Source organism: Pongo abelii, chromosome X (genome assembly GCF_028885655.2).
Source record: "Pongo abelii isolate AG06213 chromosome X, NHGRI_mPonAbe1-v2.0_pri, whole genome shotgun sequence".
NCBI classification, from domain to species: domain Eukaryota; kingdom Metazoa; phylum Chordata; class Mammalia; order Primates; family Hominidae; genus Pongo; species Pongo abelii.
The window spans coordinates 46,303,585-46,314,590 of record NC_072008.2 but is presented as its reverse complement, the minus strand read 5'-3'; the positions used below and the strand labels follow the sequence as shown (position 1 = coordinate 46,314,590).

The following is an 11,006-nucleotide window of genomic DNA, read 5'->3' as shown; positions in this document are numbered from 1 at the left end:
CTAATTGAGATTTAATAATCTAGACTGAATCTTTTCCACTTAATGGAATGCTCATAAAAGCCACATCCAAAGGAAAATAAATTGCAGAGTGTGTTGACTTTTCTTAAAAACTGTGGCTGATTTTCAGTCAAGCTGTCCAAATCTCTTTTCAAGCTTTCAGCCTATAAGCCAGTACATCTGCTTCAATATTGAAGTAGGATGTCAGGCCCCTAATATTCCCAGAAGAAACCAGGGGAATTTGGCCAAATGTTTACTGGGATTTCCTTGTAGGCATCTTCTTCCAAATATATGAAGATCCCCAGTTGTGGGTGTTCTAAAGAGGCTCAGATTCAATGATTTACTCCATTTGCCAGAACATGTACCAGATGAGCCATAATGTCCTGTCTCTTGCATGTGCATGTGTGTACCTGAGCCAGGTGGGTAAATACTGAAGAATGTTTTGCTTAAACTTACTCTGGTCTCCTGTGCAATCCTCCATCTGATGCCTGGAGCCAAGAGCATTCTGTAGGCAACAACTGCCTACCTGATTTAATAAGCAAACCAGCATACAACAACTTGCTTGCCCTCAAAGACATGTAAGTATGATATCTCTCAAACTCTCCCAAAGACAATCTTTGAAAATAACAATGATGGCTCCATCTGCAGAGCATAGCGGGCCTCCACCTCCCTCAGGCTGTTCTCCAAGCTGGCCTTCAGATTTCTTGTGGAGTCCAGGTCGATCTCTAAGGACTGGACTCTATGTCTCAGCTCTGTGAGCGTCATCTCAGCAGCTCCAACCTTGGCGAACTGTGTGGTAACCACTCTGGTGCTCTCCTCGATTTGCTGAGACCAGTACTTGTCCAGCTCCTCTCGGTTCTTCCAAGCAAGCTTGTCATATTGGGCCCGGGAGTCTGCCATGATCTTGGTAAGGTCCTGAGATTTGGGGGCAGCTACCTCCATGGTCAACCCAGAGCTGGCAATCTGGGCTTGTAGGCCTTTTACTCCCTCTTCGTTGTTCTTCTTCATGAAGAGCAGCTCCTTCTTGAGAGCTTCGATCTCTGTCTCCAGCTGCAGCCGAGTGACATTTGTGCCATCAATTACCTTGCAGAGCCCATGGATATCACTCTCCACAGACTGGTGCATGGCCAGCTCTGTCTCATACTTAACTCTAAAGTCATCAGCAGCAAGACGGGCATTGTCGATCTGTCAAACGATGCGGCCATTGTCCACAGTATTTGCAAAGATCTGAGCCCTCAGGTCTTCCACGGTCTTGAAGTAATGGCTCCAGTATCTGACCTGGGGTCCCTTCTTCTCCAGGTGCTCCCGGATTTTGCTCTCCAGCTTCCGATTCTCAGTCTCCAGGCCCCTCACCCTGTCCAGGTAGGAGGCCAGGCGGTCTCTCAGGCTTTGCATGGTCTCCTTCTCGTTCTGGATGCCTCCCTTTCCTGCCAGACCCCCGGCTATCCCCGTGGCCAGGCCTCCGGACCCCATGCCACCCCGGAAGCTGGTGAAGCGGGACACGGAGATCCGGGAACCAGAGCCCCCCGCGCCTGCATAGACGCTGGCTGCACGGCTGACCGGCCGGGTGCCGTAGCTGGGCACCTGGACAGAACCCGGGGACCGGTAGTTGGTGAAGGCAGAGCAAGTGGTGAAGCTCATGCTAGCCGGGGAGGAGAGTGAGAGGACAGGACTCAGGCTTTGCTGACGACTCATTGTCCCCATCTTTATGTTCATGAGTAACCAATGTTTAGCTCCCACTTATAAGTGAGAATATGTGATATTTGTTTTCTGTTCCTGAGTTAATTTGCTGAGGATTATGGCCTTCAGCTGCATCCATGTTGCTGCAAAGGACATGATTTCATTCTTTTTCATGGCTGCATAATATTCCATGGTGTATATGTACCACATTTTCTTTATCCAATCCACCACTGATGGGCACCTAGGCTCATTCCATGTCTTTGCTATTGTGAATAGTGCTGCAATGTACATTCAAGTTCATGGGTCTTTATGGTAGAAAAATTTATTTTCTTTGGGGTACATACCCAGTAATGGTACTGCTAGGTAAAACGGTAGCTGTTTTAAGCTCTTTGGGAAATCTCCAAACTGCTTTCCACAGTAGCTGAACTAATTTACATTCCCAACAACAGTATAAAATAATTTCCTTTTCTCGGCAGCCTCACCAACATCTGCTATTATTGGACTTTTAATAATAGCAAACAACCTTTAAATAACCAGTACAGCAAGATTTTCAAATTTTGATATGTGTAAAAATCACCTGGGAAGCTTATAAAAATGTAGCTTTCCAGGCTCCACTCTAGAACATCTGATTTAGTAGGTATAGGGAATGCTGTGAACATCTTTTCTTAAAAATAATGGAAAACTGGTGAAAGTGACTGAAATCAATCTAATCCAAATAAGTAAAATGTATTGTGCTTTTACTAAGTCCATATGGAAATTAACAAGATAGAGTCTTAGTTGTTCATCTTATAAAAAGAATAACAATATTGAACAAATCCTTTCCCAAGAAGTAAAAAGTATGTGTTGATTGTGTGACAGATTTGGGGAAAAGCAAGTGAAACTAACAGGGAGGGAAAAGATGGGGAAAGGAGGGGTCAAAGAAGGGGAATGTTCTATCTCTTGCTGTATACAAAACCACTAAGAGACTTAATGGCTTAAAAGGCAACAATCATTTCATTTGTTTATGAATATGAATTTGGACAGGGCTCAGTGGGGACAGTTTGTCTTTGCTCCATGTGTTGCCATCTGGGCTGGCTTAATCTGGGCCAGGGGATCTACTTCCAAGAGGGCTCACTCATATAGCTGACAAGTTGATACTGGCTATTGGTTCCTCTTCATGTTGGGCTCTCCATAAGGTGGCTTGGGCTTCCTCATAGCATGGTGGCTGGGTTATGAGGGTGATAATCTCAAGGGACAAGAAGTAGAAACTTCCAATTTCTTAAGGCCTAGCCTCAGAAATTCGCACATTGCTTTGTCATATTAAACTGGCTAAGCAGTCACAGATCCCAGATTCAAAGGAAAGCGATATAGATTTCACCGTTTAGTTGTAGGAGTGTCAGAAAACTTTGGAGCCATGCTTTAAAATTGCACAGGGACAGAGAAAGGAAAGACTGAGAACATGAAAAAGAAACTTTGCCTATTTTGCTAAGGCCAGTTCAACCAGGAAGAAAGCAAACACTCCTTCCTTGGCTAGTTAAGAAAAACCATTCCAAGTAGAGTTAGCACACTTTCTAAGATCTTGCCACAAAAATGGGAAACATGGGGGATTTTCCGTACATACTTAAATGGAAAGAAAGTTCTTTCAAATGTCACTCTTATTTCCCAAAATACTTTCTTCTTCTTAACAAATATTGAATGTGCTTACATGCCAGTCACTGTACTAGATGTAGGGGGTATCAAGATGAATAAGACAAAGTCTTTGTCCTCAAATATGAATAGTTAGAGTAAATAATCATTAGAGTCATGCTACGCACACATAAAGCTATTTTGGATGCCCATAAGAGAGACAGATTGGTGGGTGGACCAGCTCAAATCCCACTTTCCTTGGGCCATGGATCCCTCATACCAGTTCAGGTATCCTGATCTATGCTGTCACAACTCCTTGTATCACAGTACTTTATTATATATTTGTGAAACTATTTGATTAGCATCTCTTTCCCGTACAGGATCATAGAATCCTCTTGAATATTGAGCCAGCTTTGGTGATTCACTTCTAATGAAAGATACACAGAACTGACTCTACATGACTTCAGAGGTTAGGTTACCAAAGTGTCTGCCTGGCTCTCTTCCTAGCTATACACACCTTGGAGCTCTGATGCTGCCATGCTGGACAGACCACACTGAGAGATGAGAGAGACAGAGAGAGAGAGAGAGAGAGAGAGACAGACAGACAGACACAGAGAGAGAGCTGGAGAAGAGAGAGACAGACAGAGAGGAGCTTGAGAAGCCCTAGCTATTTTAGCTTCAGCTGTTGGAGTCTTTCCAGCATCAACCACCAAATGTGTGAGTGAACAAGCCTTAGATGATTCCAGACCCCAGCCTTCAAGCTGCCTTAGCTGATGCTGCGTGGAGCAGAGATAAGCCTTCTTCTCTGTGTCTGCATCCTATCTGAATTCTTGACCAAAAGAATTCATAAACATAATAAATGGTTGTTTTATGCTACTAGGTTTTGGAGCGTTGTTATGCAACCATAGTAATTAGAGCAGAGAAAGAAGCAAGATTCAGACTTAGAGGCACTTTACATGAATGAGGGGGAGTTTGTACTTTCCCCCAGGGCTATGGAGAGATATGGAGAGATTTTAGCCAGAAGAAAGGGACAGCTCTATTTGAGTTTTAGAAAATAACTCTGCCTAGGAACAGTGGCTCATGTCTACAATCCCAACACTTTGAGAGGCCAAGGCAGGAGGATCACTTGAGCCCAGAAGTGTGAGATCAGCCTAGGCAACATAGTGAGATCTTGTCTCTACAAAAAAAAAAAAAAATTTTTTAATTAGCCAGGTGTGGTGGTGCATGCCTATAGTCCCAGCTACTTGGGAGGCTGAGGTGGGAGGATTGCTTGAGCCCAGGAGGTTGGGGGTGCAGTGAGCCGTGATCACATCACTCCACTGTAGCCTGGGTGACAGAGCGAGAACTTGTCTCAAAAAAAGAAAATAAGAAAAGAACTCTGGCTACATGCAGTGGGACTCTCATGGGAGATCGCATAGGACATTAACAAAGATTAGCACTTAGAGTCAGAATGATGAGGGTTAAGTTCCAGTTTGCTACTGTGTAATCAACGGCATAGTCAGTTAACCTCTTTAAGTCTCAGTTTTATCATCTGTAAATGAGGAATAACAACACTCCCCTCTTAGTGAAAAATGTGAAGACAACTCAAATGTGGTCACTGAACGTGTATCATTTCAAGCCTGCTTTTCCGCTTTCAATTAAACTGGGTGTTGGGGGAATTTGGTCACGTGAGAATTTGAAATGACTATTGAGATAATAATGCCTCTTCATCACAAATAATGCCAGTAAAGACTAAGTCTCTGATTCTAAGTGGCTTGTTCAAGTTGAATTACTTAGAAAGATACTCAACAATTACATCTTTTCACTTCAGGACCAAGAGTCATGGTTTTCCAGTGATAATAAGATAGGATGTCTTATGATGACTAAATTGTAATGTAAAATTTTCAATTCCAAGAGTTGACTCTTTCCCAACACTGGATGATTTTCTTCACTCGTTAAAAAATTAGTAATTGATGTATCATGGAGCATATTTTTAAATCACCTCCAAGTACTGCATCTGAATATGATGAAATATTTTCAGAGAGGAATATGACCAAAGAATAGATCAGCAATATATTTAATGCTGTTTCCCAAGCTAAAACATTCATCCCTCTAATTTTTTCTGATATGTGATTCAGCTTAGCACCTGACAAAACATTAATTTTTAGTTAGAATTCTCCTCATAATTTTTGGTCTATCTTTAATCTGGTGTCCAAAACTGGTAAATGCAAGAAACGCATGATGTCATTTCTACATCTCAAAATTGTGAATTAGGACCTTCTAAATGAGTATAAAAGGAGGAAGAAGAAGCAGCAGATAAATATGAGATTTTGCTTAAAACTCAAGCTATTCAACATTCAGTGAGATAGACATACGGAAAGGAAAGGTTGCAAATGTCATCACTTTCTCTGTTATGAAACTATTGTCATTAGTTCATTAGTAATAATTTTGCATTTTTTCATTTTACAAATAGAAATGTATCTTTTAATTAAAAAATTGTTGGTCCTAGTGTGTCATTATCGCATTTGATTCCAAATGTTTGAGAAAAACTATACAGATGGTGATGACATAGGCAGTGGGTTAGATTGCTCCAAAATAGTGTAAATGAGAAGCAAAGAGAACCAAGGAAAGATCCCAGGGAACACCCACATGAAAGAAACAAAGAGTCAGCGAAGGAAACAGAAAGGAGAGGCCAGCAATGTAGGAGGAAATACAGGGGAAAGTGTACTCATGGGATCAAGGAGAAGAAGGAGTTCAAGGAAGCTTTGCTAGTCACAGAGAGGGATCTATGTCAAATGTTTCACAAGTCACAGGACATGAGTTGAGAAGGCTTACCAAAATGAGTTAGCATCACTGAACTCAATAAGAGCAGTTTCAGCAGCGTGGTGTGGCTGGAAATCCTTTTGCTTGAATTGAGGTGTGGGAGGGAATAATACAACAGAAACAGTGAGTGTGGAATACCTTTTCTAGATTCTTGGCTAAAAATGGAAGGTGAAAAATGGGATATTAGCCAAAAAGATATACAGTGTCGTCGAGAGACAGAGAGAGAGCACAGCATTCCTAAAACAAAAATAAATTAATAATATTTAAATACCGACTGAAATCACTTAATATACAGGGAATGTTTTAAATACAGCAAGTGTTTGAAGAGGCTGGAAGGGATAGGATCCAGATCTTGATACAGAGAATAATCTCAGAAAGGAAACTTCTTTTACAGTGATGCTATGGTTTGGATGTGGTTTGTCGTCCCCATCTAAACTCATGTTGAAATTTGATCCCCATTGTGGTGGTGTTGGGAGATGGGGCCTAGTGAGAGGTATTTGGGTCACAGGGCTCAATCCCTCACGAATGGCTTGATGCTGGTCTCCTGGTAGTGAGTTCTTGCTAATGCAAAACTAGATTAGTTCTTGAGGGAATAGATTATTTCCTGAGAGAGTAAGTTGTTATAAAGCAATGTTTTTCCTCTTGGTTGGACCTCTTTACCTCCTCCACCATGTTGTAATGCAGCACAAAAGCCCTCACTGGAAGCCAAGGCCATGTCCTTGAACTTCTCAGCCTGCGGGACTATGAGCTAAATAAATCTCTCTTTTTAAAAATAAATTACCCAGTCTCAGGTATTCTTTTATACCAACACAAAATGGACGGAGACAAATGATGGGAGGAAAGTAAGAAAGAATGATTAAAAAGGCAGTTTAAAAAAAACTGCAACCAGTGTGATCAATGAAACAATACTGGCCATGAGTTGATAATTTTTGAAGCTGGATGATACATACATGAGGGTTCATTATACCATCCCCTCTAGTTTTGTGTATGTTTAAAAGTTTCCACAATAAAAAAGTTGAAAAAATATTGATAAAAAAACCCTGGGGTAAAAAATTGCTGTTACTCAGGGGACAGCTTAAGTTTCTGCTGTGAAGTAGGAGGAAAAGTTATCTGCTGAGAGTTAATGTTGTGGGTTGAAGGTTTAATGAGATTGGTGAAAGTTTGAAATCACTGCTGTGGGAGAAAGAGTTGATGATCCAGCTAAGGTTAGAGGTCTTGGATTTCCAGTTGCAAATATTTGTGTGTTGTAAGATTTTCTCTAGGAGCTCTCAAGAGTACAAGTGTGAGAACTGTTGGGGAGATCCATAATTGATTTTTGATGGGCTGGTGCAATTGTAGATTAAGGGAAGCATCAATAAGAAAGTTTTAATGTGATGGGGCATGTTGCTTCCCCCTTCAAGAAAAAGCTATTGTGTTTTTTCGTTTGTTTGTTTTTAAGTAGAAGAATACTTTAGTATAGTAGTCTTGAAGTTTTGAGTTAGATTCTGACTCAAAAAGAGAGAAAAACTAACTTGAGAGGTAAGATAATTTTTCTTTAAAAAATATTGTCTCATGTATTATCATATAATACTGATCATAACTATTTACGAGGAAATTGAATGATAGTAAAATAAAATAATCCAAATGTACTTTCAGAAATATTTTAAAATTTTAAACCAAATATGATTTAAGTATTTATAAATTATTTATACTAAAAAACTAATATCTATCTAGAGGAAAAACCATTTCAGATATTGACCTCCAAATTTAGCAATCTTTCTGGTATTTCCACTGATGGCTTTATTTTCCATTCTAGATTTCAAACTATTATTCTAACTCAGATTTATTTTATTTATTTATTTTATTTTATTTTTCCATAAGTTATTGGGGTACAAGTGGTATTTGGTTACATGAGTAAGTATTTTATTGATGATTTGTGAGATCCTGGTGCACCCATCACCCGAGCAGTATACACTGCAGTGTGTTTGTAGTCTTTTATCCCTCACCCCCTCCCACTCTTCCCCCTAAGTCCCCAAAGTCCATTGTATCATTGTTATGTCTTTGTGTCCTCGTTGCTTAGCTCCCAGATATCAGTGAGAACATACGATATTTGATTTTCCATTCCTGAGTTACTTCACTTAGAATAATAGTCTCCAGTCTCATCCAGGTCATTGCAAATGCTGTTAATTCATTCCTTTTTATGGCTGAGTAGTATTCCATCGCATATATATATATACCACAGTTTCTTTATCCACTCGTTGATTGATGGGCATTTTGATTGGTTCCACGATTTTGCAGATGTGAAGTGTGCTGCTATAAACATGCGTGTGCAAGTATCTTTTTCAAATAATGACTTCTTTTCCTCTGGATAGATACTCAGTAGTGGGATTGCTGGATCAAATGGTAGTTCTACTTTTAGCTCTTTAAGGAATCTCCACACTGTTTTCCATAGCTGCTGAGGTAGTTTACGTTCCTACCAGCAGTGTAGAAGTGTTCCCTGTTGACCGCATCCACACCAACATCTACTGTTTTTTAATTCTTTGATTATGGCCATTCTTGCAGGAGTAAGGTGGTGTCGCATTGTGGTTTTGATTTGCATTTCCCTGATCATTAGTGATGTTGAGCAATTTTTCATATGTTTGTTGGCCATTTGTATACCTTCTGAGAATTGTCTATTCATGTCCTTAGCCCACTTTTTCATGGGATTGTTTGTTTTTTTCTTACTGGTTTGTTTGAGTTTGTGGTAGATTCTGGATATTAATCCTTTGTCAGATGTATAGATTGTGAAGATTTTTTCCCACTCTGTGGGTTGTCTGCTTACTCTGCTGACTGTTCCTTTTGCCATGCAGAAGCTCTTTAGTTTAATTAGGTCCCAGCTATTTATCTTTGTTTTTATTGCATTTGCTTTTGGGTTTTTGGTCGTGAAATCCTTGCCTAAGCCAATGTCTAAAAGGATTTTTCCAATGTTATCTTCTAGAATTTTTATAGTTTCTAGTCTTAGGTTTAAGTCCTTAATCCATTTTGCTAACTCAGATTTAAATGTACTTTCAAAGAAGATTAATTGTTGTATGTCTTCCACATTCTTACTAGTATCTTCATAGCCTAAGAATCCCTTGAAGCAGAATGACCTACACTCCATTTGGGACCGGTGACTGCTGAAAAATCTCAATTTGCTGTATATCCACCCCCCCTCCATATGTTTATAGTTTGTAAACTGGATCCTGAGGTTTAAATATTGTGGGTAGTGGGTTACTAGTAACCAACATGGCAAAATACTATAATGCTTCATTAAACAAAGCTGTAAGATAAGGTTAATATAACTAGGGAATAAGGAAGCCTGTGCTATGAGCAAAATGAGGGTTAGTGGAAATCTTGGTGCACTGTAACTAGTTTGCTTATATGTAAATTTATTTGTTTATATTGTTTCAATATGGGCTTAATTGTATCCTTTAAATGACAGAGTTGTCAGCAATTTCCAGTTTGCACTGTAGATTTTTGGAGGGTGAGACATCTGTGAAATTCTCTAGAATGAAAGCCAGGAGCTTATAAAATGATACGATTTCACTGCAGTTCAGATAATCAGGGACTAGAAAAGTCAAACCAACCCTCCCATTTGTGACAATTAACAAAGCTGGACAAAATATAAAAACCATCTTCATAAAGGCATCAGAAAACTTAAAAAAAAGAGTGAAAAATTATAGTGCCAAGATGGGGTGAAAACAGAGGTTCCAGAAAGTAAGACCGTCACTGGGACCTTGTTTTCTCTTGGGGTGTTTTCTCATTTCAGGAGGAGACTAAGTACTTGAGACATTGAGTAACATTATTACAAGCTTCGAAGGGCTGGGTAGACAGGGATTGGAGTCTCCTTTAGGGTCCCTAAAGGGGACTTAAAGAAGATATTCATTTTTCAGACTCTAGCTCAGCTTTGAATCATCACCTCATCACTGGACTTGAATTGAAGTGATTCCCTATTGCTAGTGCCAACAAGCACTTGATGGAATCAAACATAAATCCTCTCTGGAGGACAATAACATTAATTTAGACCTCAAATTACTTCTTACAACAGTTTTGCAAATACAACGTTCACAATTGTGAATTGTGGTGTAATAAACATGCAGTGATGTCTTTTTTGTGGTGTCTTTTTTGATATAGTGACTTCTTTTTTGGGGGGTAGATACCCAGTAGTGGGATTGCTGAATCAAATGGTAGGTCTACTTTTAGTTATGTAAGAAATCTCCAAACTGTTTTCCATAGAGGTTGTACTAATTTACATTCTCACCAGCAGTGTATAAGCATTCCAGATGAAGGGAGATTTAGTGAACTAGAAGGTAGGTCAGAAAATATCCAGATTGAAACATGGAGAGAAAAAAAGGATAGAAAACACAGAAGAGAGAATAAATGACATAGAGAACTCCATAATAAGATTTGTTTACATGTAATTGAAGTCTCAGAAGAAGAAAATAGAAATAACAGTATAGACACAATATTTAAAGATATAATAGCTGATAATTTTCTGAATGTTATTTAAAAAAAAATCATTTTAAAACGCTTATATACCCTAAGGAAGAAGCAGAAAGTGAGGCTGGAAAACTCATTTGGAGTCAGAGTGTCAAGGACTCCATCAATTCATGGAGCTAAATTTTGGCATGTGGACATTTGGGAACATTGATGGAACAAATATCAGGGCGAGATCTTAGAAGCCCAAGGAGCCATATGAGGGGCCATTTGCTTAAAGAAACCAAGATCAGAAAAGGGAGACACATGAGTACTTAGAGGACTACGAGAGTCAAATCTGGAAAAGCTGAGCTTAATTGTCAAATCCAAGCAGATAGGAGACAGAAAAAATAGAAGAGAAACATCCCACAGGTTGGGACCTAGGCAGAACTGAAATGGAATAAGAAACTAGAGACAAGCAAAGTTGGGAAACTACAATTTCATGGAAA

General features: G+C 39.6%; 1 pseudogene; it reads right to left on the bottom strand.

The window, feature by feature from the left end:
- Positions 1-591: 591 nt before the first annotated feature.
- Positions 592-6,799, bottom strand: LOC100457070 (keratin, type I cytoskeletal 18-like; annotated as a pseudogene).
- Between the last annotated feature and the right edge of the window lie 4,207 nt (positions 6,800-11,006).